This window comes from Hyla sarda, chromosome 3, assembly GCF_029499605.1.
Source record: "Hyla sarda isolate aHylSar1 chromosome 3, aHylSar1.hap1, whole genome shotgun sequence".
NCBI lineage: Eukaryota > Metazoa > Chordata > Amphibia > Anura > Hylidae > Hyla > Hyla sarda.
In genome coordinates this window covers 5,805,294-5,824,076 of record NC_079191.1, presented here as the reverse complement: position 1 = coordinate 5,824,076, position 18,783 = coordinate 5,805,294, and the positions used below count along the sequence as shown (strand labels likewise).

At 46.5% G+C, this 18,783-nt stretch overlaps 1 non-coding gene across 1 annotated transcript; it reads left to right on the top strand.

Annotated features, from left to right (window-relative positions):
* Positions 1–17,197: 17,197 nt before the first annotated feature.
* On the top strand, positions 17,198–17,269 carry TRNAE-UUC (transfer RNA glutamic acid (anticodon UUC)). The gene has a single exon. It is a non-coding gene; the product is annotated as a tRNA-Glu (tRNA).
* The last annotated feature ends 1,514 nt before the right edge of the window (positions 17,270–18,783 follow it).

Below are 18,783 nucleotides of genomic sequence, written 5' to 3'. Positions count from 1 at the left end.
ACTTTAGAAGCGGCGGTCAGCTTTGACCGCCGCTTCTAAAGGGTTAATACCGCACATCGCCGCGATCGGCGATGTGTGGTATTAGCCGCGGGTCCCGGCCGTTGATTAGCGCCGGGACCGACGCGATATGATGCGGGATCGCGGCGCGATCCCGCTTCATATCGCGGGAGCCGGCGCAGGACGTAAATATACGTCCTGCGTCGTTAAGGGGTTAAAAATGTATTGAGAGCCATGAATAATAAAGATGACGATGGTAACAATGACACAAATGTAAGTCTTATTAATCCGGAGGACCCCTGTAAGGAAGGTTGGGCTGCGTTTACACATTGCAACAAATTGGCAGTAATGCAGTAAAATCCCCGATATGGTAACCTGATCCCCAATATGGTAACCTGATCCCAATATGGTAACCTGATCCCCGATATGGTAACCTGATCCCCGATATGGTAACCTGATCCCCAATATGGTAACCTGATCCAAGATATGGCAACCTGATCCCCGATATGGTAACCTGATCCCCAATATGGTAACCTGATCCAAGATATGGCAACCTGATCCCCGATATGGTAACCTGATCCCCGATATGGTAACCTGTTTCCCGATATGGTACCTCATCCCTATATGGTAACCTGATCCCCGATATGATAACCCGATCCCCGATATGGTAACCTTATCCCCGATATGGTAACCTGATCCGCAAACTGGTATCCTGATCCCCAATATGGTAACCTGATTCGCGATATGGTAACCTGATCCCAGATATGGTAACCTGATCCAAGATATGGCAACCTGATCCCCGATATGGTAACCTGACCCCCGATATGGTAACCTGATCCCGATATGGTACCTCATCCCTATATGGTAACCTGATCCCCGTTATGGTAACCCGTTCCCCGATATGGTAACCTGATCCCCGATATGGTAACCTGATCCCAATATGGTAACCTGATCCACAATATGGTAACCTGATCCCCGATATGGTAACCTGATCCCCAATATGGTAACCTGATCCAAGATATGGAACCTGATCCCCGATATGGTAAACTGATCCCCGATACAGTAACCTGATCCCCGATATGGTACCTCATTCCTATATGGTAACCTGATCCCCGATATGGTAACCTGATCCGCGATATGGTAACCTGATCCCCGATATGGTAACCTGATCCCCGATATGGTAACCTGATCCCTGATAGGGTAACCTGATCCCCGAACTGGTAACCTGATCCCCAATATGGTAACTTTATCCCTATATGGTAACCTGATCCCTGATATGGTAACCCGATCCCCGATATGGTAACCCGATCCCCGATATGGTAACCCGATCCCCAATATGGTAACCTGATCCCCGATATGGTAGCCTGATCCCCGATATGGTACCTAATCCCTATATGGTAACCTGATCCCCGATATGGTAACCTGATCAATGATATGATAATCCGATCCGCGATATGGTAACCCCATCCCCGATATGGTAACCCGATCCCCGATATGGTAACCTGATCCCCGATATGGTAACCTGATCTGCGATATGGTGTCCTGATCCCCGATATGGTAACCTGATCCCCGATATGGTAACCTGATCCGCGATATGGTAACCTGATCTGCGATATAGTAACCTGATCCCTGATATGGTAACCTGATCCCCGATATGGTAACCTGATCCGCGATATGGTAACCTGATGGTAACTTACAAATGTAATTCTTATTAATCCGGAGGACCCCTTTAAGGAAGGTTGGGCTGCGTTTACACATTGCAACAAATTGGCAGTAATGCAGTAAAATCCCCGATATGGTAACCCGATCCCCGATATGGTAACCTGATCCCCAATATGGTAACCTGATCCCAAAATGGTAACCTGATCCCCAATATGGTAACCTGATCCCCGATATGGTAACCTGATCCCCTATATGGTAACCTGATTTTGCGAACTGGTAACCTGATCCCCAATATGGTAACCTGATCCGCGATATGGTAACCTGATCCCCGATATGGTAACCTGATCCCCGATATGGTAACCTGATCCCCGATATGGTAACCTGATCTGCGATATGGTAACCTGATCCGCGATATGGTAACCTGATCCCTGATATGGTAATCTGATCCCCAACATGGTAACCTGATCCCTATATGGTAGCCTGATCCCTGATATGGTAACCCGATCCCCGATATGGTAACCTGATCCCCGATATGGTAACCTGATCCCCAATATGGTAACCTGATCCGCGATATGGTAACCTGATCCCCGATATGGTAACCTGATCCCCGATATGGTAACCTGATCCCCGATATGGTAACCTGATCTGCGATATGGTAACCTGATCCGCGATATGGTAACCTGATCCCTGATATGGTAATCTGATCCCCAACATGGTAACCTGATCCCTATATGGTAGCCTGATCCCTGATATGGTAACCCGATCCCCGATATGGTAACCTGATCCCCGATATGGTAACCTGATCCCCGATATGGTAACCTGATCCCCGATATGGTAACCTGATCCCCGATATGGTACCTAATCCCTATATGGTAACCTGATCCCCGATATGGTAACCTGATCCCTGATATGGTAACCCGATCCCCGAAATGGTAACCCGATCCCCGATATGGTAACCCGATCCCCGATATGGTAACATGATCCCCGATATGGTAACCCGATCCCCGATATGTTAACCCGATCCCCGATATTTTAACCCGATCCCCGATATGGTAACCCGATCCCCGATATGTTACCTGATCCGCGATATACTAACCTGATCCCCGATATGGTAACCTGATCCCCGATATGGTAACCTGATCCCCGATATGGTAACCTGATCCCCGATATGTTAAACTGATCCCTGATATGGTAACCTGATCCCCGATATGGTAACCTGATCCCCGATATGGTAACCTGATCCCTGATATAGTAACCTGATCCCCGATATGGTAACCTGATCCCCGAGCTGGTAACCTGATCCCCGATATGGTAACCTGATCCCCGATATGGTAACCTGATCCGCGATATGGTGTCCTGATCCTCGATATGGTAACCTGATCCCCAATATGGTAACCTGATCCCCTATATGGTAACCTGATCCCCAATATGGTAACCTGATCCAAGATATGGCAACCTGATCCCCGATATGGTAACCTAATCCCCGATATGGTAACCTGATCCCCGATATGGTACCTCATCCCTATATGGTAACCTGATCCCCGATATGGTAACCCGATCCCCGATATGGTACCTCATCCCTATATGGTAACCTGATCCCCGATATGGTAACCTTATCCCTGATATGGTAACCCGATATGATAACCCGATCCCCGATATGGTAACCTGATCCCCGATATGGTAACCTGATCCCTATATGGTAACCTGATCCCTGATATGGTAACCCGATCCCCGATATGGTTACCCGATCCCCGATATGGTAGAGCGCTCGCTTAGCATGCGAGAGGTAGCGGGATCGATGCCCGCATCCTCCAGGATCTTTTGTTTCTGATATCTTATTTGTGATATAACAGGAACAGAAATATTAACCCCTTAAGGACTCAGGGTTTTTCCGTTTTTGCACTTTCGTTTTTTCCTCCTTACCTTTTAAAAATCATAACCCTTTCAATTTTCCACCTAAAAATCCATATTATGGCTTATTTTTTGCGTCGCCAATTCTACTTTGCAGTGACATTAGTCATTTTACCCAAAAATAAACGGCGAAACGGAAAAAAAAATCATTGTGCGACAAAATCGAAAAAAAAACGCCTTTTTGTAACTTTTGGGGGCTTTCGTTTCTACGCAGTGCATATTTCGGTAAAAATGACACCTTATCTTTATTCTGTAGGTCCATACGGTTAAAATGATACCCTACTTATATAGGTTTGATTTTGTCGCACTTCTGGAAAAAATCATAACTACATGCAGGAAAATTTATACGTTTAAAAATGTCATCTTCCGACCCCTATAACTTTTTTATTTTTCCACGTATGGAGTGGTATGAGGACTCATTTTTTGCGACGTGATCTGAAGTTTTTATCGGTATGATTTTTGTTTTGATCGGACTTTTTGATCACTTTTTATTCATTTTTTAATGATATAAAAAGTGACCAAAATACGCTTTTTTGGACTTTGGAATTTTTTTGCGCGTACGCCATTGACCGTACGGCTTAATTAATGATATATTTTTATAGTTCGGACATTTACGCACGCGGCGATACCACATATGTTTATTTTTTATTTTTTTTACACTGTTTTATTTTTTTTATGGGAAAAGGGGGGTGATTCAAACTTTTATTAGGGAAGGGGTTAAATGACCTTTATTAACACTTTTTTTTTACATTTTTTTTGCAGTGTTATAGGTCCCATAGGGACCTATAACACTGCACACACTGATCTCTAATGCTGATCACTGGCGTGCATTAACACGCCTGTGATCAGCATTATCGGCGCTTGACTGCTCCTGCCTGGATCTCAGGCACGGAGCAGTCATTCGTCGATCGGACACCGGGGAGGCAGGTAAGAGCCCTCCCGGTGTCCGATCAGCTGTTCAGGACGCCGCGATTTCACCGCGGCGGTCCCGAACAGCCCGACTGAGCAGCCGGGTCACTTTCACTTTCACTTTAGAAGCGGCGGTCAGCTTTGACCGCCACTTCTAAAGGGTTAATACCGCACATCGCCGCGATCGGCGATGTGTGGTATTAGCCGCGGGTCCCGGCCGTTGATTAGCGCCGGGACCGACGCGATATGATGCGGGATCGCGGCGCGATCCCGCTTCATATCGCGGGAGCCGGCGCAGGACGTAAATATACGTCCTGCGTCGTTAAGGGGTTAAAAATGTATTGAGAGCCATGAATAATAAAGAGGACGATGGTAACAATGACACAAATGTAAGTCTTATTAATCCGGAGGACCCCTGTAAGGAAGGTTGGGCTGCGTTTACACATTGCAACAAATTGGCAGTAATGCAGTAAAATCCCCGATATGGTAACCTGATCCCCAATATGGTAGCCTGATCCCAATATGGTAACCTGATCCCCGATATGGTAACCTGATCCCCGATATGGTAACCTGATCCCCAATATGGTAACCTGATCCAAGATATGGCAACCTGATCCCCGATATGGTAACCTGATCCCCAATATGGTAACCTGATCCAAGATATGGCAACCTGATCCCCGATATGGTAACCTGATCCCCGATATGGTAACCTGATTCCCGATATGGTACCTCATCCCTATATGGTAACCTGATCCCCGATATGATAACCCGATCCCCGATATGGTAACCTTATCCCCGATATGGTAACCTGATCCGCAAACTGGTATCCTGATCCCCAATATGGTAACCTGATCCCAGATATGGTAACCTGATCCAAGATATGGCAACCTGATCCCCGATATGGTAACCTGATCCCCGATATGGTAACCTGATCCCGATATGGTACCTCATCCCTATATAGTAACCTGATCCCCGTTATGGTAACCCGTTCCCCGATATGGTAACCTGATCCCCGATATGGTAACCTGATCCCAATATGGTAACCTGATCCAGAATATGGTAACCTGATCCCCGATATGGTAACCTGATCCCCAATATGGTAACCTGATCCAAGATATGGAACCTGATCCCCGATATGGTAAACTGATCCCCGATACAGTAACCTGATCCCCGATATGGTACCTCATTCCTATATGGTAACCTGATCCCCGATATGGTAACCTGATCCGCGATATGGTAACCTGATCCCCGATATGGTAACCTGATCCCCGATATGGTAACCTGATCCCTGATAGGGTACCTAATCCCTATATGGTAACCTGATCCCCGATATGGTAACCTGATCCCTGATATGGTAACCTGATCCCTGATATGGTAACCCGATCCTCGATATGGTAACCCGATCCCCGATATGGTAACCCGAACCCTGATATGGTAACCCGATCCCCGATATGGTAACCCGATCCGCGATATGGTAACCCGATCCGTGATATATTAACCCGATCCCCGATATGTTAACCCGATCCCCGATATGTTAACCTGATCCCCGATATGGTAACCTGATCCCCGAACTGGTAACCTGATCCCCAATATGGTAACTTTATCCCTATATGGTAACCTGATCCCTGATATGGTAACCCGTTCCCCGATATGGTAACCCGATCCCCGATATGGTAACCCGATCCCCAATATGGTAACCTGATCCCCGATATGGTAGCCTGATCCCCGATATGGTACCTAATCCCTATATGGTAACCTGATCCCCGATATGGTAACCTGATCAATGATATGATAATCCGATCCGCGATATGGTAACCCCATCCCCGATATGGTAACCCGATCCCCGATATGGTAACCTGATCCCCGATATGGTAACCTGATCTGCGATATGGTGTCCTGATCCCCGATATGGTAACCTGATCCCCGATATGGTAACCTGATCCCCGATATGGTAACCTGATCCGCGATATGGTAACCTGATCTGCGATATAGTAACCTGATCCCTGATATGGTAACCTGATCCCCGATATGGTAACCTGATCCGCGATATGATAACCTGATGGTAACTTACAAATGTAATTCTTATTAATCCGGAGGACCCCTTTAAGGAAGGTTGGGCTGCGTTTACACATTGCAACAAATTGGCAGTAATGCAGTAAAATCCCCGATATGGTAACCCGATCCCCGATATGGTAACCTGATCCCCAATATGGTAACCTGATCCCAAAATGGTAACCTGATCCCCAATATGGTAACCTGATCCCCGATATGGTAACCTGATCCCCTATATGGTAACCTGATTTTGCGAACTGGTAACCTGATCCCCAATATGGTAACCTGATCCGCGATATGGTAACCTGATCCCCGATATGGTAACCTGATCTGCGATATGGTAACCTGATCCGCGATATGGTAACCTGATCCCTGATATGGTAATCTGATCCCCAACATGGTAACCTGATCCCTATATGGTAGCCTGATCCCTGATATGGTAACCCGATCCCCGATATGGTAACCTGATCCCCGATATGGTAACCTGATCCCCGATATGGTAACCTGATCCCCGATATGGTACCTAATCCCTATATGGTAACCTGATCCCCGATATGGTAACCTGATCCCTGATATGGTAACCCGATCCCCAAAATGGTAAACCGATCCCCGATATGGTAACCCGATCCCCGATATGGTAACATGATCCCCGATATGGTAACCCGATCCCCGATATGTTACCTGATCCGCGATATACTAACCTGATCCCCGATATGGTAACCTGATCCCCGATATGGTAACCTGATCCGCGATATAGTAACCTGATCCCCGATATGTTAACCTGATCCCTGATATGGTAACCTGATCCCCGATATGGTAACCTGATCCCCGATATGGTAACCTGATCCCTGATATAGTAACCTGATCCCCGATATGGTAACCTGATCCCCGAACTGGTAACCTGATCCCCGAAATGGTAACCTGATCCCCGATATGGTAACCTGATCCCCAATATGGTAACCTGATCCCCGATATGGTAACCTGATCCCCGATATGGTAACCTGATCCCCAATATGGTAACCTGATCCCCTATATGGTAACCTGATCCCCAATATGGTAACCTGATCCAAGATATGGCAACCTAATCCCCGATATGGTAACCTAATCCCCGATATGGTAACCTGATCCCCGATATGGTACCTCATCCCTATATGGTAACCTGATCCCCGGTATGGTAACCCGATCCCCGATATGGTACCTCATCCCTATATGGTAACCTGATCCCCGATATGGTAACCTTATCCCTGATATGGTAACCCGATATGATAACCCGATCCCCGATATGGTAACCTGATCCCCGATATGGTAACCTGATCCCTATATGGTAACCTGATCCCTGATATGGTAACCCGATCCCCGATATGGTTACCCGATCCCCGATATGGTAGAGCGCTCGCTTAGCATGCGAGAGGTAGCGGGATCGATGCCCGCATCCTCCAGTGACTTTTGTTTCTGATATCTTATTTGTGATATAAAAGGAACCAAAATATTAAAAATGTATTTAGAGCCATAAATAATAAAGAGGACGATGGTAACAATGACACAAATGTAAGTCTTATTAATACGGAGGACCCCTGTAAGGAAGGTTGGGCTGCGTTTACACATTGCAACAAATTGGCAATGTGTAAAACCTGATCCCTGATATGGTAACCCGATCCCCGATATGGTAACCCGATCCCCGATATGGTAACCCGATCCCCGATATGGTAACCCGATCCGCGATATGGTAACCCGATCCCCGATATGGTACCTGATCCCTATATGGTAACCTGATCCCCAATATGGTAACCTGATCCCTGATATGGTAACCCGATATGGTAACCTGATCCCCGATATGGTAACCTGATCCCCGATATGGTAACCTGATCCCTGATATGGTAACCCGATCCCCGATATGGTAACCCGATCCCCGATATGGTAACCCGATCCCCGATATGGTAACCCGATCCCCGATATGGTACCTGATCCCTATATGGTAACCTGATCCCCGATATGGTAACCTGATCCCTGATATGGTAACCCGATCCCCGATATGGTAACCCGATCCCCGATATGGCAACCTGATCCCCGATATGGTAACCTGATCCCCGATATGGTAACCTGATCCCGATATGGTACCTCATCCCTATATGGTAACCTGATCCCCGTTATGGTAACCCGTTCCCCGATATGGTAACCTGATCCCCGATATCGTAACCTGATCCCAATATGGTAACCTGATCCACAATATGGTAACCTGATCCCCGATATGGTAACCTGATCCCCAATATGGTAACCTGATCCAAGATATGGAACCTGATCCCCGATATGGTAAACTGATCCCCGATACAGTAACCTGATCCCCGATATGGTACCTCATTCCTATATGGTAACCTGATCCCCGATATGGTAACCTGATCCGCGATATGGTAACCTGATCCCCGATATGGTAACCTGATCCCCGATATGGTAACCTGATCCCTGATAGGGTACCTAATCCCTATATGGTAACCTGATCCCCGATATGGTAACCTGATCCCTGATATGGTAACCTGATCCCTGATATGGTAACCCGATCCTCGATATGGTAACCCGATCCCCGATATGGTAACCCGATCCCCGATATGGTAACCCGAACCCTGATATGGTAACCCGATCCGCGATATGGTAACCCGATCCGCGATATATTAACCCGATCCCCGATATGTTAACCCGATCCCCGATATGTTAACTTGATCCCCGATATGGTAACCTGATCCCCGAACTGGTAACCTGATCCCCAATATGGTAACTTTATCCCTATATGGTAACCTGATCCCTGATATGGTAACCCGATCCCCGATATGGTAACCCGATCCCCAATATGGTAACCTGATCCCCGATATGGTAGCCAGATCCCCGATATGGTACCTAATCCCTATATGGTAACCTGATCCCCGATATGGTAACCTGATCAATGATATGATAATCCGATCCGCGATATGGTAACCCCATCCCCGATATGGTAACCCGATCCCCGATATGATAACCTGATCCCCGATATGGTAACCTGATCTGCGATATGGTGTCCTGATCCCCGATATGGTAACCTGATCCCCGATATGGTAACCTGATCCCCGATATGGTAACCTGATCCGCGATATGGTAACCTGATCTGCGATATAGTAACCTGATCCCTGATATGGTAACCTGATCCCCGATATGGTAACCTGATCCGCGATATGGTAACCTGATGGTAACTTACAAATGTAATTCTTATTAATCCGGAGGACCCCTTTAAGGAAGGTTGGGCTGCGTTTACACATTGCAACAAATTGGCAGTAATGCAGTAAAATCCCCGATATGGTAACCCGATCCCCGATATGGTAACCTGATCCCCAATATGGTAACCTGATCCCAAAATGGTAACCTGATCCCCAATATGGTAACCTGATCCCCGATATGGTAACCTGATCCCCTATATGGTAACCTGATTTTGCGAACTGGTAACCTGATCCCCAATATGGTAACCTGATCCGCGATATGGTAACCTGATCCCCGATATGGTAACCTGATCCCCGATATGGTAACCTGATCCCCGATATGGTAACCTGATCTGCGATATGGTAACCTGATCCGCGATATGGTAACCTGATCCCTGATATGGTAATCTGATCCCCAACATGGTAACCTGATCCCTATATGGTAGCCTGATCCCTGATATGGTAACCCAATCCCCGATATGGTAACCTGATCCCCGATATGGTAACCTGATCCCCGATATGGTAACCTGATCCCCGATATGGTACCTAATCCCTATATGGTAACCTGATCCCCGATATGGTAACCTGATCCCTGATATGGTAACCCGATCCCCGAAATGGTAACCCGATCTCCGATATGGTAACCCGATCCCCGATATGGTAACATGATCCCCGATATGGTAACCCGATCCCCAATATGGTAACCCGATCCCCGATATTTTAACCCGATCCCCGATATGGTAACCCGATCCCCGATATGTTACCTGATCCGCGATATACTAACCTGATCCCCGATATGGTAACCTGATCCCCGATATGGTAACCTGATCCCCGATATGGTAACCTGATCCCCGATATGTTAACCTGATCCCTGATATGGTAACCTTATCCCTGATATGGTAACCCGATATGATAACCCGATCCCCGATATGGTAACCTGATCCCCGATATGGTAACCTGATCCCTATATGGTAACCTGATCCCTGATATGGTAACCCGATCCCCGATATGGTTACCCGATCCCCGATATGGTAGAGCGCTCGCTTAGCATGCGAGAGGTAGCGGGATCGATGCCCGCATCCTCCAGTGACTTTTGTTTCTGATATCTTATTTGTGATATAAAAGGAACCAAAATATTAAAAATGTATTTAGAGCCATAAATAATAAAGAGGACGATGGTAACAATGACACAAATGTAAGTCTTATTAATACGGAGGACCCCTGTAAGGAAGGTTGGGCTGCGTTTACACATTGCAACAAATTGGCAATGTGTAAAACCTGATCCCTGATATGGTAACCCGATCCCCGATATGGTAACCCGATCCCCGATATGGTAACCCGATCCCCGATATGGTAACCCGATCCGCGATATGGTAACCCGATCCCCGATATGGTAACCCGATCCCCGATATGTTAACCCGATCCCCGATATGGTAACCTGATCCCCGATATGGTACCTCATCCCTATATGGTAACCTGATCCCCAATATGGTAACCTGATCCCTGATATGGTAACCCGATATGGTAACCTGATCCCCGATATGGTAACCTGATCCCCGATATGGTAACCTGATCCCTGATATGGTAACCCGATCCCCGATATGGTAACCCGATCCCCGATATGATAACCCGATCCCCGATATGGTAACCCGATCCCCGATATGGTACCTGATCCCTATATGGTAACCTGATCCCCGATATGGTAACCTGATCCCTGATATGGTAACCCGATCCCCGATATGGTAACCCGATCCCCGATATGGTAACCTGATCCACGATATGTTAACCTGATCCTCAATATGGCAACCTGATCTGCGATATGGTATCCCGATCTCCGATATGGTAACCCGATCCCCGATATGTTAACCTGATCCCCGATAAATGGGGGATTAGCTCAAATGGTAGAGCGCTCGCTTAGCATGCGAGAGGTAGCGGGATCGATGCCGCATCCTCCAGTAATTTTTGCTTCTGATATCTTATTTGTGATATAAAAGGAACCAAAATATAAAAAATGTATAAAGATCCATAAATAATAAAGAGGACGATGGTAACAATGACACAAATGTAAGACTTATTAATCCGGAGGACCCCTGTAAGGAAGGTTGGGTGCGTTTACACATTGCAACAAATTGGCAGTAATGCAGTAAAATGCGTTTTATGGTATTTATGCATACATCAGCCAATCATTGACTGAGGCGGGACACCACTGCGGTCAGTGATTGGCTGAGCTCCAACGTCTTACACCGATCTCAGCACTCGCTCTACAGTAAACTTCACTTCATGGACGCTCAGTGTCCCGGGGATCGGGAGCAGCGATACCGGAGAAAAGGAACAGATGTTATTGAAGTCAACTTCTGTCTGATAACCTCTTAAGGACACAGGACGAACCTGTACGCTCTGCGCCTGGTCCCGGTATAAAACAATATGGTAACCTGATCCCCGATATGGTAACCCGATCCCCGATATGGTAACCCGATCCCCGATATTTTAACCTGATCCCCGATATGGTAACCTGATCCCTGATATGTTAACCTGATCCGCGATATGCTAATTTGATCCCCGATATGGTAACCTGATCCCTGATATGGTAACCTGATCCCCGATATGGTAACCTGATCCCCGATATGTTAACCTGATCCCCGATATGTTAACCTGATCCCTGATATGGTAACCTGATCCCCGATATGGTAACCTGATCCCTGATATGGTAACCTGATCCCCGATATGGTAACCTGATCCCCGAACTGGTAACCTGATCCCCGATATGGTAACCTGATCCCCTACATGGCAACCTGATCCCCGATATGGTGACCTGATCGCCGACATGGTAACCTGATCCCTGATATGGTAACCCGATCCCCGATATGGTAACCCGATCCCCGATATGGTTACCCGATCCCCGATATGGTAACCCGATCCCCGATATGGTAACCTGATCCCCGATATGGTAACCTGATCTGCGATATGGTGTCCTGATCCTCGATATGGTAACCTGAATCCCGATATGATAACCTGATCCCCGATATGGTAACCTGATCCCCGATATGGTAACCTGATCCCCGATATGGTAACCTGATCCGCGAACTGGTAACCTGATCCCCAATATGGTATTCTGATCCGCGATATGGTAACCTGATCCCCGATATGGTAACCTGATCCCCGATATGGTACCTCATCCCTATATGGTAACCTGATTCGCGATATGGTAACCCGATCCCCGATATGGTAACCCGATCCCTATATGGTAACCTGATCCCTGATATGTTAACCCGATCCCCGATATGGTAACCCGATCCCAGATATGGTAACCCGATCCCCGATATGGTAACCCGATCCCCGATATGGTAACCTGATCCCCGATATGGTAACCTGATCCCCGATATGGTACCTAATCCCTATATGGTAACCTGATCCCCGATATGGTAACCTGATCCCTGATATGGTAACCCGATCCCCGGTATGGTAACCCGATCCCCGATATGGTAACCCAATCCCCCAAATGGTAACCTGATCGCCGATATGGTAACCTGATCTGCGATATGGTAACCCGATCCCCGATATGGTTACCCGATCCCCGATATGGTAACCTGATCCCCGATATGTTAACCTGATCCGCGATATGCTAACCTGATCCCCGATATGGTAACCTGATTCCTGATATGGTAACCTGATCCCCGATATGGTAACCTGATCCCCGATATGTTAACCTGATCCCTGATTTGGTAACCTGATCCCCGATATGGTAACCTGATCCCTGATATCGTAACCTGATCCCCGAACTGGTAACCTGATCCCTGATATCGTAACCTGATCCCCGATATGGTAACCTGATCCCCGAACTGGTAACCTGATCCCCGATATGGTAACCTGATCCCCGATATGGTAACCTGATCCGCGATATGGTACCTGATCCCTATATGGTAACCTGATCCCTGATATGGTAACCCGATCCCCGATATGGTAACCCGATCCCCGATGTGTTAACCTGATCCCCGATATGGTAACCTGATCCCCAATATGTTAACCTGATCCGCGATATGCTAACCTGATCCCCGATATGGTAACCTGATCCCCGATATGGTAACCTGATCCGCGATATGGTGTCCTGATCCTCGATATGGTAACCTGATCCCCGATATGGTAACCTGATCCTCGATATGGTAACCCAATCCCCGATATGTTAACCTGATCCCCGATATGGTAACCTGATCCCCAATATGTTAACCTGATCCGCGATATGCTAACCTGATCCCCGATATGGTAACCTGATCCGCAATATGGTGTCCTGATCCTCGATATGGTAACCTGATCCCCGGTATGGTAACCTGATCCCCGATATGGTAACCTGATCCGCGAACTGGTAACCTGATCCGCGAACTGGTAACCTGATCCGCGAACTGGTAACCTGATCCCCGATATGGTAACCTGATCCGCGATATGGTAACCTGATCCCCGATATGGTAACCTGATCTGCGATATGGTAACCTGATCCGCGATATAGTAACCTGATCCGCGATATAGTAACCTGATCCCCGATATGGTAACCTGATCCCCAATATGGTAACCTGATCCGCGATATGGTAACCTGATGCTAACTTACAAATGTAAGTCTTATTAATCCGGAGGACCCCTTTAAGGAAGGTTGGGCTGCATTTACACATTGCAACAAATTGGCAGTAATGCAGTAAAATCCCCGATATGGTAACCCGATCCCCGCTATGGTAACCTGATCCCCAATATGGTAACCTGATCCCAATATGGTAACCTGATCCCCAATATGGTAACCTAATCCCCGATATGGTAACCTGATCCCCAATATGGTAACCTGATCCAAGATATGGCAACCTGATCCCCGATATGGTAACCTGATCCCCGATATGGTACCTCATCCCTATATGGTAACCTTATCCCCGATATGGTAACCTGATCCCTGATATGGTAACCCAATATGGTAACCCGATCCCCGATATGGTAACCCGATCCCCGATATGGTAACCTGATCCCTATATGGTAACCCGATCCCCGATATGGTAACCCGATCCCCGATATGGTAACCCGATCCCCGATATGGTAACCCGATCCCCGATATGGTAACCTGATCCCCGATGTACCTGATCCCTATATGGTTACCTGATCCCCGATATGGTAACCCGATCCCCGATATGGTAACCCGATCCCCGATATGGTAACCCGATCCCCGATATGGTAACCTGATCCCCGATATGGCAACCTGATCCCCGATATGGTAACCCGATCCCCGATATGGTAACCTGATCCTCGATATGTTAACCTGATCCCCGATAAATGGGGGATTAGCTCAAATGGTAGAGCGCTCGCTTAGCATGTGAGAGGTAGCGGGATCGATGCCCGCATCCTCCAGTGACTTTTGTTTCTGATATCTTATTTGTGCTATAAAAGGATCCGAAATATAAAAAATGTATAAAGATCCATAAATAATAAAGAGGACGATGGTAACAATGACACAAATGTAAGTCTTATTAATCCGGAGGACCCCTGTAAGGAAGGTTGGGCTGTGTTTACACATTGCAACAAATTGGCAGTAATGCAGTAAAATGCGTTTTATGGTATTTATGCATACATCAGCCAATCATTGACTGAGGCGGGACACCACTGCGGTCAGTGATTGGCTGAGCTCCAACGTCTTACACCGATCTCAGCACTCGCTCTACAGTAAACTTCACTTCATGGACGCTCAGTGTCCCGGGGATCGGGAGCAGCGATACCGGAGAAAAGGAACAGATGTTATTGAAGTCAACTTCTATCTGATAAAACACGGGGTCACCGCACGCCGTGACCTAGCATCACACCGGGTCGGTCCCGGCGGGTATTGACAGCCGGGACCCTGGGCTGTGGCACGCTATTAACCCTTTTGACGCGGCATTCAAAGTTGATTGCTGCATGTAAAATGAAAGTAAAAGCTTCCCGGCAGGTCAGTTGGGCTGATCGAACCATCGCGGTAAAATCGTGATGTCCCAATCAGCTAGAATGCAAGCAGAGGCCCCTTGACCTTGCTCCGTCGCGTCCGATCGGCGATTGATTGCTAAAAGTCTGAGATCCAGGCTTGAGCAATCGACCACCGATTACACTGATCTTTGCCGAGTCAATGCATGTCAATGATCTGTGTATGAGAACCGTATATGCAGTGAAAGACTAGGGGGAGCTATAACACTGCAAAAAAAAGTGTAAAAAGAAGTTAATAAAGATCTTTTAACCCCTTCCCTAATATAAGTAAGAATCACCGCTCTTTTCCCATATTAAAAAAACAAAACAGTGTAAATGAACATAAAAATGAACATATGTGGTATCGCCGCGTGCGGAAATGTCCAAATTATAAAAGTATATCATTAAATAAACCGCACGGTCAATGGTGTACTCCAAAGTCCAAAATTTTGTATTTTTGGTCACTTTTGATTTCATGAAAAAATTATTAAAAAGCGATCAAAAAGTCTGATCAATACATAATTGATACCGATAAAAACTTCAGTTCATGGCGCAAAAAATGAGCCCTCATACCGCCCCATAAAATAAATAAAAAAGTTATAGGGGTCAGAAGATGACAATTTTAAACGTATACATTTTCCTGCATGTAGTTATGATTTTTTTTAGAAGTGCGACAAAATCACCTATATAAGTAGGGGATCATTTTACCCGTATGGACCTACAGAATAAAGAGAAGGTGTTATTGTTACCGAAAAATTAATTGTGTAGAAACGGAAGCCCCCAAAAGTTACAAAATGGCGTTTTTTCTTCAATTTTTTCGCACAATGATTTTTTTTCATCTTCGCCGCGCATATTTTGGTAAAATGACTGATGTCCCTGCAAAGTAGAATTGGTGGCGCAAAAAATAAGCATCATATGATATTTTAGGTGCAAAATTGAAAGGGTTACAACTTTTAGAAGGTGATGAGATAAAATGAAAATGCAAAAACGGTAAAACCCTGTGTCCTTAAGGGGTTAAGTAAAGCCTCAGTCAGGTGACTGATTTGTGTTTTTATTTTTTTTCCTTTTTGAACAATAAAAAAATGTTTTAAATTAAAAAAATCTGTGTCCACACGGAGGAATCCGGCCAATCACAGATCAGTAAAGTGGTGGGCGGGGCAATGTATATTATCATATAGGATCATACAATATGGCTCTTATAATTAGGCCATGTATATTATCACTATATACAATCTGTGACTGTACAGTATATAGGGGAACCCCATAGACCAGTGGTCTCAAACTGTGGCCCTCCAGATGTTGCAAAACTTCAACTCCCAGCATGCCCGGACAGCCAACGGCTGTCCGGGCATGCTGGGAGATGAAGTTTTGCAACATCTGGAGAACTGCAGTTTGAGACCACTGCACAAAGGGATGAGATGAGAGGGAAGCCAAGATTTGCCTTTCAGGGACAGTGTAGGAAGTTGTTCAACATGATATTGTCCTCCCATATGGTCTAGCGGTTAGGATTCCTGGTTTTCACCCAGGCGGCCCGGGTTCGACTCCCGGTATGGGAAGCTGATACTTTTCATGTTTTTACCTCTAAAATTAATATGATTATTTTTGGAATTTCAGAATCTTTCTAAATTTTTTGTCACTTCGTTGGTCTTCGTTGCTCACAGTGATATGGCAAAATAATGACATCACCAGTCAGGCAACAATCCCCGATATGGTGACCTGATCCCCGATATGGTGACCTGATCCCCGATATGGTAACCTGATTCCCGATATGGTAACCTGATCCCCTACATGGCAACCTGATCCCCGATATGGTGACCTGATCCCCGATATGTTAACCTGATTCCCGATATGGTAACCTGATCCCCTACATGGCAACCTGATCCCCGATATGGTGACCTGATCCCCGATATGGTAACCTGATCCCCGATATGTTAACCTGATCCGCGATATGGTAACCTGATCCGCGATATGGTAACCTGATCCCCGATATGGTAACCTGATCCCTGATATGGTAACCTGATTCCCGATGTGGTAACCTGATCCCCAAACTGGTAACCTGATCCCCGATATGGTAACCTGATCCCCGATATTGTAACCTGATCCGCGATATGGTGTCCTGATCCTCGATATGGTAACCTGATCCCCAATATGGTAACCTGATCCCCCTATATGGTAACCTGATCCCCAATATGGTAACCTGATCCAAGATATGGCAACCTGATCCCCGATATGGTAACCTGATCCCCGATATGGTAACCTGATCCCCGATATGGTACCTCATCCCTATATGGTAACCTGATCCCCGATATGGTAACCCGATCCCCGATATGGTACCTCATCCCTATATGGTAACCTGATCCCCGATATGGTAACCTTATCCCTGATATGGTAACCTGATATGGTAACCCGATCCCCGATATGGTAACCTGATCCCTGTATGGTAACCTGATCCCTGATATGGTAACCCGATCCCCGATATGGTAGAGCGCTCGCTTAGCATGCGAGAGGTAGCGGGATCGATGCCCGCATCCTTCAGTGACTTTTGTTTCTGATATCTTATTTGTGATATAAAAGGAACCGAAATATTAAAAATGTATTTAGATCCATAAATAATAAAGAGGACGATGGTAACAATGACACAAATGTAAGTCTTTTTAATCCGGAGGACCCCTGTAAGGAAGGTTGGGCTGCGTTTACACATTGCAACAAATTGGCAATGTGTAAAACCTGATCCCTGATATGGTAACCCGATCCCCGATATGGTAACCCGATCCCCGATATGGTAACCCGATCCCCGATATGGTAACCTGATCCCCGATATGGTACCTGATCCCTATATGGTAACCTGATCCCCGATATGTTAACCTGATCCCTGATATGGTAACCCGATCCCCGATATGGTAACCTGATCCCCGATATGGTAACCTGATCCCCGATATGTTAACCTGATCCCCGATATGGCAACCTGATCCGCGATATGGTAACCCGATCCCCGATATGGTAACCCGATCCCCGATATGTTAACCTGATCCCCGATATGGTAACCTGATCCCCCATATGGTAACCTGAT